This window comes from Balaenoptera borealis (genome assembly GCF_965194805.1).
Source record: "Balaenoptera borealis genome assembly, chromosome: 10".
Classification (NCBI taxonomy): Eukaryota; Metazoa; Chordata; class Mammalia; order Artiodactyla; family Balaenopteridae; genus Balaenoptera; species Balaenoptera borealis.
Genome location: NC_138874.1, coordinates 98,304,427 through 98,319,920, shown reverse-complemented (window position 1 = coordinate 98,319,920; position 15,494 = coordinate 98,304,427). Strand labels below are relative to the sequence as shown.

Here is a 15,494-nt window from a genome sequence, read left to right as displayed (position 1 = left end):
ATTTTTTTAAATCTCCTATAGAGCTGGTGCATACAGAGCAAGTGTTCAGTAACTAGGGAAAGCAGGAGAGAATGGAAAGTGAAGATGAGGAAAGTATATGATGCATAGTGCCAGGAGTTAGAACTCATATGCGTGATCTACATCTCTAGAGCAATTATTTTACATCAGGATTTGATATGTGAAATAGCTATATGTCAGGATTCATACTTTGTTCTGCTACATGTATAGCCAACATAATTTTTATCTGGATGGGATTTTGAGGATCACCCACTTTAGTCCCCATATTTTGCAGATGAGAAAAAAAAGTTTCAAAGAAGTTAATTATGTGAAGTCACCCTTTAGATAATAGAAGAACCGGAATTAGAATACAGATTTTCTGAAATTCCCTTCAGTAAACAGATGATTTTTTCCCCCATTACAGATCTTCCTGCTTTCCAAAAGTTCACGTAACGCCACTTCACTCTTATGAAGACATACTTTAGTACCTGTTTTCACTAACTGAGATAAATCCGAAGAGGATTTTCACTTTTACCAAAAAAGCCATTACTGTACTAATGCAGATCTTTTGTAAAAGCAAAGTGGTAAAACTGGAATTTTCAGAAAATAGGGTATACTCTTCACTTTACTCCATTTCTGCTTTTGAAAAGTTTCACAGGAATGCTGTGTTTTCCGATAGCACGGAAAACCTGTAATTTGAGCCTATGGCTAGAGATTAATAGAATCGAATAAAATAGAATTTACTTTTTTCCCAATTTTATTGATAAAATGTGAAAGGACAAGCAACAGAGTGGGAGAAAGTATTTACACATCATACACATGATAAGGTACTTGAATCCAGAATATGTAAAGAACACTTAAAACTCAATGATGCTGGGCATATACCCTGAGAAAACCATAATTCAAAAAGAGTCATGTACCAAAATGTTCATTGCAGCTCTATTTACAATAGCCAGGACATGGAAGCAACCTAAGTGTCCATCATCGGATGAATGGATGTAGAAGATGTGGCACATATATACAATGGAATATTACTCAGCCATAAAAAGAAATGAAATTGAGTTATTTGTAATGAGGTGGATGGAGTTAGAATCTGTCATACAGAGTGAAGTAAGTCAGAAAGAGAAAAACAAATACAGTATGCTAACACATATATATGGAATCTAAAGGAAAAAAAAAAGGTCATGAAGAACTTAGTGGCGAGACGGGAATAAAGACACAGACCTACTAGAGAATGGATTTGAGGATATGGGGAGGGGGAAGGGTAAGATGTGACAAAGTGAGAGAGTGGCATGGACATATATACACTACCAAACGTAAAATAGATAGCTAGTGGGAAGCAACTGCATAGCACAGGGAGATCAGCTCTGTGCTTTGTGACCACCTAGAGGGGTGGGATAGGGAGGGTGGCAGGGAGGGAGATGCAAGAGGGAAGAGATATGGGGACATATGTATATGTATAACTGATTCACTTTGTTATAAAGCAGAAACTAACACATCATTGTAAAGCAATTATACTCCAATAAAGATGTTAAAAAAGAAAAACAAAACTCAATGATGAAAAGACACAGAACTCAATTTTAAAATGGGCAATGGATTTGAATAGATATACCTTCATATAAGATATACAAATGGTCAAAAAGCTCGTGAGAAGATGCTCAATATTGTTAGTCATTAGGGAAATGGAAATAAAAGCCACAAATACCACTTCACACCTACAAGGATGGCTAAAATAGAAAAATGACAGACAGTAAAAAGTGTTGACAAGGATATAAAGATATTTAAACTCATATATTTCTGGTGGGATTCTAAAATGGTACAGACATTTTGGAAAACAGTTTGTCAGTTCCTTAAAATATTAAATATAAAGTTTTCATATAACCCAGCAATCCCACTCCTTAGTATATATCCAAGATAAGTATAAACATATGTCCACACAAACACTTGTACAGAAATGTTCATAGAAGTATTGTTCCAAATAGCAAAAAAATATATAAATAACCCACATGTCCACGAACTGATGAATAGATAAATAGAATGTGGAATGTCATCCAGCCATTATAAGGAATGAGGTACTGGTACAGTCCACAACATGGATGAAACTTGAAACATTATGCTAAGTGGAAAAAGCCACACAAAAGGCCATATTTTGTATGATTCTGTGGAACATAAATGAAGACCACTCAAATGAGAGCAAGCTAAGGTGATTTATTCACAGTTGGCTATAACAACGGAGTCAGCCACCAGCACTTGCGTTTGGCAGAGACTCAAAGGCAGGCAGAAGGGTGGAAAAGAAGGGTGCCTTCAAGTATGCCCTCTTTGGATGCTGTTGACATGGGGAAGTTGTAGGGTGGGCCAACTAGAAGCAGGGCATCGTTAGTAATTGATTGATTATGGGTGGCTTTCTCCAGGTGGCCCTAATTTGGAAACGGGGGCAAAAATTAAAAATGTGTAAGTCTTTAATCAAATCCTGGTCATTTGGGGGTCTATTGTTACAAGGGTTTATTATCTAACTTCCTGGACTGGTTACTTTAAGATAATAGGTTGACTTCCAGGCCTAATTAATTACTACAGGTTGTGGGTCAGAGTTCTATTTTTATATGTAATCTGTCCACTGTTTTTTTTGAGTGCTCAGTCTCTAAGTTCATTATATGAAATGTACAGAATAAGTAAACACATAAAGATGGAAAATACATTAGGAATTGTCTGGAACTGGAGGTGTAGGATGGAGAGTGTTAATTTAATGAGTATAAAGTTTCTTTTCAAGTTGATGAAAGTGTTCTAAAATTAGGTTATGGTGATTTTTGCACAACTCTGTAAATATACTAAAAACTACTGAATTGTACACTTTATATTGGTATACTTTTTGTTATTTTATACATCAATGAAGCTTTAAAAATAGCTCACTGATACTCATGTTTATTTGAAATGATAACATTTTGAATGTAGCTGTTTAAATGCCTTTAAAATTATTTTCAGTTTCCTTTAATTTTTCTTAATCTATTAGAAATTTTAAAATGACATATATGGCTAACATTTAATTATTGGTCTAATAGGAAGTCAGATATTTAAAAAGTGATTACAAGTGTAAAGAATGCTATGGCGGGTTCTTTGAGGTTATTCTTTTTGCTTTTTGTAAACATAGATGAGGAAAATGAAATTCCTAAGAATTTGTTAGGAAGATGCAGGAGCTACAACCTGTAACTTTTTGTTCCTGATTTAAATTCATCTTTTCTATTTCACAGCTACCTTCATTGTAGATAAAGAAATAGGGGCTTTTATCAGTTATTAGCAACTTCAAAGGTTCTTGACCACATTGAGAATCTGATAAAAGCCGTGGACACTCTTCTCAGGGGGAAAAAAATTAACACACTTATGAACCATGGTGAAATCTGTTGTTTTGCCTATATAATATTTATTCACACTTCTGGTAAGAGTAGGTGGACTTTTTTGGGGGGTGATATCCTTCCCCCACTCATAGTCCTTGGGACTTGGGGTGTGGGGTAAGGAATACTCACCCTTTCTAGTCACAGTGATTCATTCATGAATGAATGCTTTACTTTAATTGGCCCAAACTGAAGACTTTAGGAAGGTGAAGCCCCCTCTTTTGCTGGACTCAAAGCAGGAAAAGTCTAAGATAGAAGATTTTGAGTACTATTGCATGGAGACAGGAGACCTGAGAGATGGAAAATAACAGAAAATCTTTAATATCACTTCAGCCTCTGGATGCAGCCCTGCCTTAAACTAATTTGTCATGTGGGGAAGTCAATACATTTATTTTTTTGGCTAAGGTGATTTGAGATGGATTCTTTGACATTTACAGCAGAAAGAAACCTGGTTGTTACCCATTGTAAACACAAGGGGGTTTTATGGATATCACCAGGCACATCCACAGGTCCCATCTTACAGATCCATGAACTATAGCATAGGTAAGCTGGGAGGGTTGCTTTGTGGGCTTTGAACAGTGGGTAATTAATCAACTTAAATTATATATATAATGTGTATATATTTTTTGTGAATCATCCTGTGTGCTTGTTTGGGGAGGGTGATATTTATGAACTGAAAGCCCTGTATCTTCTCTTTTCCTGTGATCACCAATCACATCCAATAATTAGTTGGGTGGTTTTCAATTTTGATTTTATCAAAACCACCCATGCATTTATAATGTGATAATCCTTGGACCACATTTTGAAAATGCTGAAATAGATATGTGTAGTTTTGATTTTCCCCAATGCCGTCCCTCCAACCTCAGCCCCGTTATAACCTCAGAGCCACTATTAGAGTTTGTATATCCAATTAAATTATAGATACAAGAAAGTGACTTCTGGGATTTGATTTGCATAGGGTTCTCTGTGAATAGTATTGGGAATTTTGAGGAAGATTTGGGTCTGTGGTTAAGTCTGTCATCTGAGTTTGGAAACTGAGAATATGTGTGTAATTCTTCTCTCCTACCCCATGAGTCAGGGAAAATGGCCTTCTGTGGCATGAGAGCTCACCTAAACCAAAGTGGATTCATGGGAATCTGTCTGCCTTGGGGGACAGGAAAGGGCATCTGATAGACAGGGGGCAGAGCACCTGTGAGTTCAAAGACCAGTTGCAGCATAACAGCCATTACTAGTGGGTTTGCACCAGGGCTATGCTTCAGCTGCTTTCTGGAAGCAAGTACACTGAACCTGTCCAGATTCAGAGGGGCCTAATAGTTTTTTAAAGGTGTTGTGTAGGGAGGGAGAGAAACACTCAGGACTTCGTAGGGCAGTCACTGGAAGTAACCAATGAAGGGAGCTGCTGCTACAGCTGCTTGGAGTAAGGACTAGAAAGTTACAGTTATAATCTTGTGGGAGCAGTTGCTGGGAATGATCACAGATATTTATTAAGTACTTTCTGTGTGCAAGACTTTTGCTAACTCTGAGAGGACTGCCAAAGAAGCTAAGGTATGACTCCTGCTGTAGGAGATCTTGCAATCTGGAAGGAGACTGAACAATGTTAACTGTCTTACCTATCCAATGGGGATAACAATATCTGTCTGACAGGGATTCTTGTGAAAAATAAATATTGTATTCTTTTATAATATAAAACCCTTATATTATCTTAATAATATATTAGTAATTACAATATAATATATTATAATATAATTATTATCTTATTATTATTATATTATTATAATATTTTATATATATTTTAAATATATAATATATATATTTTATATTTTTAAAAAATATATTATGTTATATTATTATATTATAATATAATATAATTATTAATTATATAATTATCTTAATTATAACATAATATATTATAATATATTTAATTATATTATTTGTTATCTCAAATAACTATGTGGTTGATGATGACTCTCATCTCATGAATCAAAAGATATAGATAATATGCATGCTCTTGGTAGGAAAAGAGTTGGACAATCATGATCCAGATGTGTGGTTCAGTTGCAATAAAGGAAGACAGGGCCACCACCTTGAGTTCACTGGGAGTAGTGTCTTTGTTTTCTGTGGATTACCCCAACTGGAACTTAGGAGTGATGCCTCCTTCATCCACTTTCAAATATTGTCTCAATTCAAACAAGTGTGTGTGAGTGTGTGTGTGTGCGTGTTTATCATTCATCCAAAAGATTATAATTGCTTACTTGGCAAGTTTCCCAAATGTGACTGAGATCGAAATACATGACTTATACGATCCATTTTCCTTGGTAACTGACAGTTATTGAGTCCTCATTCTGTGCCCGGTGCTGCATTAGGGATACTTCATTTCACGTTGTGTTTACATAAACAAGGCAACATAGGTACTATTATTATTCCGATTTTACAGATGAGCTGAATGAGGCTGACTTTCCTGATCACATAGCTAATAATTAGTAGAGTTGGGATTTCATTGTAGCCATGACTATTTTGGAGGCCACATTCTTAACCACTATACCTTTGTGATTCCTTGATGGATGGTCTGAGGTTCTCAGAGCATTAGGATTATTGATTCCAGTCCAAGCATTAGCTCTTACCTCTTGGGAGACTCCTGGTGGTTATGGAATAACAGAAGTGCTTGTCGTTGGCAAGATTTTGTGGTACCCTGATTAAACTTGACTCCCATTCCTTGAAACACAAGGAAGGTCCACCCACACCTGCCACTAGCCCCTGCCAGGTACCCATTATTATCTGCTTAGTTAATCCCAGAAAAAAAATATATTTCATTGTTTTTTTTAAATTAATTAATTTATTTATTTTTTGGCTGCATTGGGTCTTCGTTGCTGTGCACTGGTTTTCTCTAGTTGGGGAGAGTGGGGGCTACTCTCGTTACGGTGTGCGGGCTTCTCATTGTGGTGGCTTTTCTTTGTTGTGGAGCACAGGCTCTAGGCACACGGGCTGGAGTAGTTGTGGCTCACGGGCTGCAGTAGTTATGGCTCGCAGGCTGCAGTAATTGTGGCTCACAGGCTCTAGAGCGCAGGCTCGGTAGTTGTGGCACACAGGCTTAGTTGCTCCACGGCATGTGGGATCTTCCCGGACCAGGGCTCGAGCCCGTATCTCCTGCATTGGCAGGCGGATTCTTAACCGCTGCGCCACCAGGGAAGTCCCCAAATATTTCATTGTTAACCTTCACTATCAAAAGCTTTCAGCTTACTCTCTGCCCCCAGAATCCTGTGGGTCATCTATATGTGAATCAATTGAGGAATTAAGTAATTAGTTAAAATATAGATCTCTAGGTCCCACTCCTGAAAATTCTGAAGCAATTGGTCTTGTTGGTGCCACAAGCATCTTCTTTTATAAGTGCTCCCAGCATTTCTTACTCATGTTTTTTGGATCATGATAATGATTATTGCTGTATATAGATGAATTTGTCAGAAAATATGGTCTCTGTACTTAAAATTAGAGTTGTATTAAAATATACAGAATATTAATATGAGCAGATATAAATGATCAAGTTTAACATAAATCTTAATGTATATAAATTTAAGTATGTTTATTCCTTTTATGATATTAGCCATATGCTCTCTTCTAGTTATAGATATCTAACTTGCCTACTGAGAACACTTCATGTTTTTCCAAGCATTTTCATATCTCAGTCTTATTATTTGAAATTCAAGGGATCGAAATGAGAACGCATATCATCCCCCCGTTTTACAGCTGAGGAAACTGAGGTTAAGCAAGGTTAGATGGCCTTTCTAGGTTAATTAGGTTTGTAACTATTCATCTTGGCTCTGTGTATGCCAGACACTGCCTTAAATTGCAATCAGAGTTACCTCAAGAAGACAGAGACCTCTTTAAAGACCATTCTTTAACTCCCAGGACAGAGGGCATCTATAATGTCTTGGATTAAGGAAGGTGTCATTTAAAGGCAGCTTGGGTATCAGACCCACCATGACACCATATCCAGAGAAATCCTTCTGCCAGTAGCACACACTGCTTTTGATGTCCCCAGCTCTGTCTTTGAGGTTTCTGTCAAGTTCTAGCCAGAAGATAAGGAAGAGAGAATGAAGACATCTCAGATATCCTTTAGCCCAAACCACTCATTTATTCACAAACACAGAGCCCAAGTGGCAGTACATGTTCTGTCTTTAGCAGCTCAATGAGTTAGTGACAGAGCCAGTGCCAGGATGTCTGTCTCCTGAGGCTCCATAATGGGGTAGATGAGCCCTGGGATGGGAAGCAAATAGACTAGGCTTTGAAATTTATGTCTGCCCTTCACTGCCCTTTACTGGCTTTGTGACCTTGGGCAAGTCACTTAATGTCTCTGAGCCTCAGGCTCTTCATCTGTGAAATGGGGATAAGAAACAAACCCCACAGACCAGTTTTTCAAATTACTGATATCATTTTAAGGTACCTGGCCTTATTCAGGGTAGGTTCTCAGTGAATGATGGTTTTCTTCCTTGCCCAGTTTCCCTTATGGTTCAAAGCTCATTTTTCAGGTCAAGTCCAGCACCACATAACTTGCTCTATAACCATTACTATGTATATGGTTTCTTAGATACTGCCACGTTTGTAAAGCAATATCCTACTATTCATGAATGCAAACCAAGCTCCAAGAAAGCAGCCTTTTGACACTGCAAATTTAGATCTGGTTATAAGCAGGAATTTCTCTAAGTGTCTCTGGATTATATAATAGCCCTTGTGGGATGAACTCCTGCAGAGTCACCAGCACCCCTGGATTGTAAGTGCCACTGGGCAGGGAGTGTTGCTACTTTATTCACTACTGTTTCTGTAGCTTATAGTACAGTAGCTGGCACATAGTAATTACTAGTTACAATACATAGTACAATTACTAGTACAATTACTAGTACAATACATAGTTAATATGTATTGATGAAAGGAATCCCTAATTTTAACTCTTAATAGTTTCCTATGTTCTGTTGTTGGCTCATTTATTTAATTTTGATTAGTCTTGTCCCTTCAGCTATGCTGTGACCTCCTCAAAGGCAGGTTCCAGTAAAATTAGTCATGAAATTAACTGCAATTTTGAAAGTATCTGCTTCTAATAACAGGGCCTATAGAACACACATCGCAAACAGAATCCTCTGCACATTTTTAATTAAGTTAATTATTATTTCCATATGACAGATGAAGAAAAAGGGAGGTTAAGTAACTTGCCCTCGATCACACAGCCTCTTCACCGCACAGCCAATGGTTGAATCCAAAGCCTGTATTCTTCATCACCATACTTCTTCTCTATCCCATACAGTGTTTTGCAGAGAGTTTACACATTGCAGGCATTAAATATAAACCATGATCAGCAGAGCTGGGAAAGGTTAAAAATCTGACATGAAAAAAGTGGCTTTTTCTGCTTGTTTCCATTATGGATTGCCATTTTGCTCTTCTAGAGCTGTCCATGGTCCTGGCTCCCTATTGCCATACCCTATTTAGTCCTGTCTATCCCAGGAAGTGCCTTTTCCTTGAAGTTTCCCTGACCACCTCTCCTCATGAAAATTGTTTTGTTGTATTTTGTTAGCTGTCATTTGTAAAATGTTCATGCTGGCTCAAAATCCATACTATGATCATTTTATAGGGTATATTATGTAATTCTCACAGTAACCTTATGAGGTGAGTTTTATTATTTCTGTTTTAATGATGTGGAAACTGAGGCTCAGGAAGATTAAGAAACTGGATCAAGGTCACAGAAATATGGCTCATTTCATCATGCCTTTCTATTTGTTCTTTGCTCCTGGGTCAAAATCCTAAATGCAGTTAGTGAATGGGCTACTGTACCAGCCATACCTTAGAGTTCTATGTTCCAAAGATTTCAAATAATGTCTCACATTTGATCTTCACAATAGCACTAACAGATCAAAAATCTTAAGTGATAATTAGACAGCAGCAAGGGAAAGTAACAAGGATGCAAGGCCTTGGTCTCCTGTCTTTATCAAACATTCTTCCTGCTGTACCACACCAACCCTTCAAAGACACACTTCCATATTACATCAGAGACCTTTCACAAATCAGTGTCTGAAGGTGGACATACAGACCCTAGGACCACAGGGAAGATATTTTGGCACAGGGAATATCTTTGGCATTCCTTTGGTCTCACCACCAGGCTGTTGCCCTACTAAAGGCCAACCTTCTGTTTAACCCAAGTTAAACTGACATTGGACTTGGATAAATCAGAAGGGAATTTATCCAAGGATGTGTAGTCTGTAGAGTCCTGGAGAGTTTGGGACTAAAAACTCAACTTCCTTGTTGTGAAGAAGCATTTATTTCAAGTTCAATACTTCCTTTTAATTTTTTCCATTTCCCTTTCCTTTGTAGTGCTAAATTAAATTTCAAAATTTTAATTGGGTGTTGAATATATTATGATTCTGTTGAATTAGATTTATTCAATACAGCTATTTTTCTATCCATCTATTTATTCTTAAAGAATAGAAAGACAGTGGAACTTATGTCCAGCAAATGGTAATGCTGTTTCTCCCTCCCTGGGATGTAAAACTTCTAGTGATTTTATTTTTATTCTCCTTTTTTGTATGCTTCTATATTACTTATTTATTAAAAGTTTAAAATATATGTTATTTTCAGAAATCATTGCTAGAGAATAAAGTTAATTTGTATATTAGTTTCTTATGGCTGCTGTAACAAATTACCACAAACTTGATGGCTTAAAACAACTATTTATTTTCTCATAGTTCTGAAGTCTAGAAGTCTGAAATCAGTATCACTGGTCCAAAATAAAGATGTCAGTAGGGCCATGCTCCCTCTGGAGGCTTCCGTGCAGAATCTGTTCCTTGCATCTTTCAGCTCTGATGACTGCTGGTATTTCTTGGCTTGTGGCTGCATTACGTCCATCTTCATGGTCAGTATCTTTAAATTCTCTCTGCTCCATCTTCACATTTTCTTTTCCTCTATATGTAGTCAAATTTCCCTCTGTCTTCCTCATATAATGATGCATGTTATTGTATTTAGGATCCAGAGAGATAATCCAGGGTGATCTCCTCATCACAAAATTCTTAATTTAAAACATCTGCAAAGTCTTTTCCATACAAAGTAATATTTACAGGTTCCAGGGATTAGGATCTGATCTTTTTGGGGACCATTATTCAATTCACTATAAGTAGTTTCCTAAGGGAGAATGATAACCAATTAAAATCTCATACCTGCTTTTTAAATGGATTTATGCATCAGGAAGCCCTAAGTCCATGTTCTGCATCAGCTGTGTGTCTATATTTAGATAAAATCATGGCCAATTTACCTGGAATAGCTCTAATTTAGATCAATTGCCTATAGAATTATTAATATACCATTTTAATTCTTAATAAGTATCTTAGTTTGTGTGATAAATTATATGGTCACCCTCCATATGCTACAACATATGTTCACAAAACCAGACTCTTTTAGGTTTATGAGAATCATGATCTTGGGGCCAGTGAATCTTGCTGGGAACAAAGTGTGGTCACTGTATTCCACCATGTATCTCGTCTAAAATCAGCTGCCAAATGATAATGAGAAGGCATCTCAGCGGACTGGGGCTGGAGCCCAAGTGCCTCCCCAATATATCTGAGGATGTGTACAGGCAGAGTGGCCGATGACAGGCATTTATTTAGGTTGCTGTAGGCTCTTTTGCTTTCACTTTCCCTTGTAATGGTGTCTATAATTGCAGAGCAAGGGCAAGGCTGTTCATCTGCTGATATTCTCTGCTAGGCCACATGGTCACAAGGGGACTCAGCATCTTCTCACGCCACCACCATGGACAATAAATGTGCTTGACACTTGGATGGCCTTTGGGCACGTGCTCCTAGAAGGCTGATGTTCCTTCTATGTTTATATCCTCCTCTATTTTCTAATTCATATAGCTCACAAATTATATCAGTGAAATTTGAAAACAGGAACAGGCTCTGGTAGAAATGCTTTGAAAAAGATATCTCCAGCCTGCCCTATTACAGATCATCTGTAATAAATAGTTGACTTCGGACAATTTTCTTTGGTTTCTTCTTCTCTTCTTTCCTTCCTTCTTTTGTTCCATCTTTCCTTCCTTCCTTTCTTCTGCTAAATATTCTTTCTCGTAAGCCTAATGTAGGTACTACTATATACCCTTTTCCTAAGTAGGAAATTCTAGACTCAAAAATGTTAAATAATTTACCCAAACATTACTTAGCTACAGACTGAGCTGAGATTCAAACCTGATCTATGTGACTCTGGAGTCCTCACTGTTAGATAATCTACGCTACTCCTTACCTTCCAAATAGGGTATCAGCTTTTAAATGGACAAATTTATAAGCTGTAAGGTACAGGGATTGTACCTGTGTACTAATAATGGTCAGGCTCTAATCTGGAAGCTACAGAGGAGAGTAGGAGAGAACTAGGCTCTCACTGACAGCAATAGGATCAGAGAACACTCAATAATAGGGGCCACTTGGTAGCATTTAACCCCAAATAAATAGCCTGTGGGACAGCATTTGAGGAAGAAAATGATGTTACAGAAAATTCCCAGGAGACCAAAAGGCAATTGAAATAAAAGTGTGGAAGCCAGAAGAGAAGGCATCCTTGGTACCTTATTGAGAGGCTCTCATTATTGGCAACAGGAGTGCTCAGAAAGCTGAAGACCAGGTACTGAGTCAGAGTGGCTAAGCTCCAGAGAAGAGTAAAACCCAACCAAGGGAGGTCTGCTTTGCTAAGGACTTATAGAATGAGACCTTTTCAAGGGATGTCTTGCTGCCAGCTCCCAACAAATAGACTTTAGTTGTCAGCCCATTCAGGATTTGCTTCACTGTAGAGAGCCACCTCTCCTAAGGACATGACCAAAAGCCCAGACATTTTGGCCCAACATGGAACAACTTAGACAAGCCATACATACTCCAACACTTCCAGTGGGGTTGGCCAGGGTCTTACGTGACCTGCTTTGCAGTTAGACATCTCCGTTTTACCAATCTCACTTCCGCTAACACCTTCCCACAGGTGTCGATCCCTAAAAGATATCTAGCATGCCAAATTTCATCTTATTATCTGTTTCTGGTATGCCGACTTCCAATAAACCCTGAGAAACTTCAAGTCAAGTTCTTTGGACAGAATTAATATTCTTCCTTCTCCCATGCTAAGAACAATCCCCCCAGTCAGAAGGATAGAATGTCCTAGATAAGCAAGAGAAGAGGACTTTTTACAAAACATCTGTTGTGAACCAGGCTATTACTAGGCACGGTCTGACCTACCACTCAGAGACCTCATTCCTCTTTTTCTTGAATAGGTTCTGGTGCCTAAGCATTGTTCTCTGGGAGCAGACAGATGGAATACAAACTGTAGAGAACTCAGTTTGCTAAAGCATTATCATGCTTGGACTTTTGATGACTTATTCACACAACAGAGTGTATTAGATCAAAACTTTCCCAAATCTGACACCTTCAGAATGCTTCAACATCCATAGCTGGCAGCTGTCAAATTTGGGAACAAAAACATTGCCACTTACCAGTATTCATTAACCAGTTCTAGAGAATCACATGACTCTGTGTTCTTTCATCCAGCCACCCAACTATTGGCATGTGTGAGAATGAAGCACAGTCCCACTGGGCAGTTGCCACAGCTGCCTGGGGTTGGTGTCACTGGGTTGTTTTTTAAGGAGGACCCCTCCAAGAGGGACAGGAATTGCAAATGCTCCATCCCATTTCTGTCTTGGAGAATGGCCATCCTAACAACCTTGCTGTCCTCTACCATACAATGCCACATGGGGAGGTGTGTGTCATCTTTAGAGCTGCTACAACTCAGGGCCTCAGGCTACTACCATTTATAGCATCAAGTCAGATTTAATAGGTCTCTATTTGACAGACTTAATGTCCAGCAACTCCTGGGGAAAATGTATCCAAAGGGCCTGAAGATGAAAGAATTTGCCTGCCTTGCAAAGAGGAGTGAGTGAAACATTTCCACACAGAATCTTCAGTAAGTTATAACCCATAAATCTGTCAGCAATCTTTACCCTCTGTGTGCACGAAATTATGCGAGCTTCTTTTTTTCTTTATTGTCATTTTGAATTACGCACTCTATGTTATAGATAGATCAACTCTTCCTAGGCAGCTGACTGAGCCTTGGAAGACAGGGATGTCTTGGAAGACAGGGATTTTCATGTCGACTTGCTCTGATTCAGTGTTTAGGGTGACATATAATCAGGCATCAAGTTAAAAAAAAATCTGTATTGAGTGTAAGCCGCTTTCCGTCATGACCGATGAGATGTAATTGCTGCTATTGACAGCACTCTGGGCTGCATTGATTTTCCCATCAGGCTGAAACCTTGATGACAACTTTTTTTTCCACCCTAACTACTTGATTAGTTATGAACCATCACAAAGGGAAAATTATATAAATTACAATTTGTTGTACACAGCTATGCTGCTTTTCCAAAAGAAGCAAACTTGGACATAAATTATTGATACAACAACATAATAATTTCCACTTAATGACTGTTAAGCAGAGTTGCCATATACTGGTCTTCAGAGACCTACTCGCCAGTTGTTTGCCCAGAAGAAAAAGCACATTTTTCTTATTCCTATAAATGCTGTACGGGCTTGTGGAAGGCCCGCTACTCTGGGCCCACATTCTGAAGGTTTGATGCACATTTATGTGGAACTCATATACAGTAGATATTATTACCCCCAATTTACAGCTGCAGAGGGTGAGCCCTGTAGAAGTGATACAACTCATCCAAGGTCAGACAGCCAGTAAATGGAGGACTCAAGTCCTGGTCTGTGAAACTGCAGAGCCCTGGCTTATTTCCCCTCAGCTGTGGGGTCTACACTGCACCACAGAGATGCTTTTCTAAGGAGAGAAAATGTATCTTTTATTAGTCAGATTAGATACCAGTTGGCTTACCTGCAGTTCTCCAAAGCTATTGTGAATAGTTTTGCTTATGTTTTTCTGGATAATCCCAAAACATTAGCCAGAGTGAAGTGAAACTCTAGGAAAATAAAAAGTTGCTTAGTTGGCTCCTTCAAATCTTTGCTTTTAGAATTAATATAGAGATTCTCATCTACTTGGAAAGAAAAGAAAACGAGTAGGTACAAATGAAAAGGATGGAGTGGGAACCATGGAAAAACTACAGTGAGATTTCATTGGAATCTAGGAAGAGCTGAGCATGAAGCCTCAGGAATATCAGGAATTGAGCCTCCAGAAGGACAGCTCTAGAATGTGGCTGCTTTCTCCACCTACTGTCTTTCTTGTGATCTCTCTGGGTCTCTCTAAGCATTTACTCTGTAAAATTTCCCATGACCCACATACTCTGGGACTTCACTTCTTTATGATAGTGCTATGTACATTGGCTGGTAACCTCCCCTTTCATGGAACTCTCAGTTCTACATCTGGAATTGGAATTTCACTCTGTTCAAATTCCCAATAGAAGGGAGAGGGTGGATAGTGATGTCATGTGCACCACACACTCTGCAGGGTACAGTGCTGGGGACTTAGATAACAGAAGGGCTTCAGCCCCTGCATGTCGGCTTTGAAGTTACTCCATGCTCTAATTCCCACGCTATGCTTCAAACATGTTTCTCTATCTGTTCCTCTTGGTGGTAGAGCCTATGGGCATCACTCCTTTTTCTGATGAGCCTATTGGATTGACAGTAGCATTTTAAGTGATCCTCTAAACTCTGACATGGCACTCCTTGAGATGCTGTTTCCCATACACATTCTTGAGCTCCACCTAATCATACCCAGTTTTGATCTCTTTCCTATAAGGTTTTGCTTGTTACTGCTACTACTATTGCTACTACTGCCGCTATTACTACTACTACTAGCTAACATGTATGAGAACTTACAATATAACAACGTTCCTTTTTTTTTTAATGTGTTAGCTCATTTAATCTTCATGAAAATCTTAGGTGGTAGCTAATATCACAGTCTCCATTTTATAGATAATAGTATGAAGTTTTGGTGAGAAGAACTATCTTACCCAAGCCAGCACAACATCTAGAGTATGTTCCAGGTGTATCTGACTCCGGAGCTTATACTCTCAAGTACCACATTATCCTTGTAAGTGACTAAAAACTGGCCAATTGATACCTAATACTGATTGTCTTGTTCATGGGGAACCACCTT

The 15,494-nt window shown here is 38.4% G+C and overlaps 1 protein-coding gene across 8 annotated transcripts in view; it reads left to right on the top strand.

The window, feature by feature from the left end:
• LOC309636184 (uncharacterized protein) overlaps positions 1-15,494 on the top strand; it is a gene marked incomplete at its 5' end in the record, with an annotated part of 720,691 nt that overhangs the window by 257,314 nt on the left and 447,883 nt on the right. Inside the window, one exon of one of the 8 annotated variants that reach the window (XM_082408527.1) lies at positions 10,109-10,275. The exons of the other annotated variants lie outside the window; for them this stretch is intronic. The remainder of the gene's footprint in view (positions 1-10,108; positions 10,276-15,494) is intronic. 8 annotated transcript variants of the gene reach the window in all.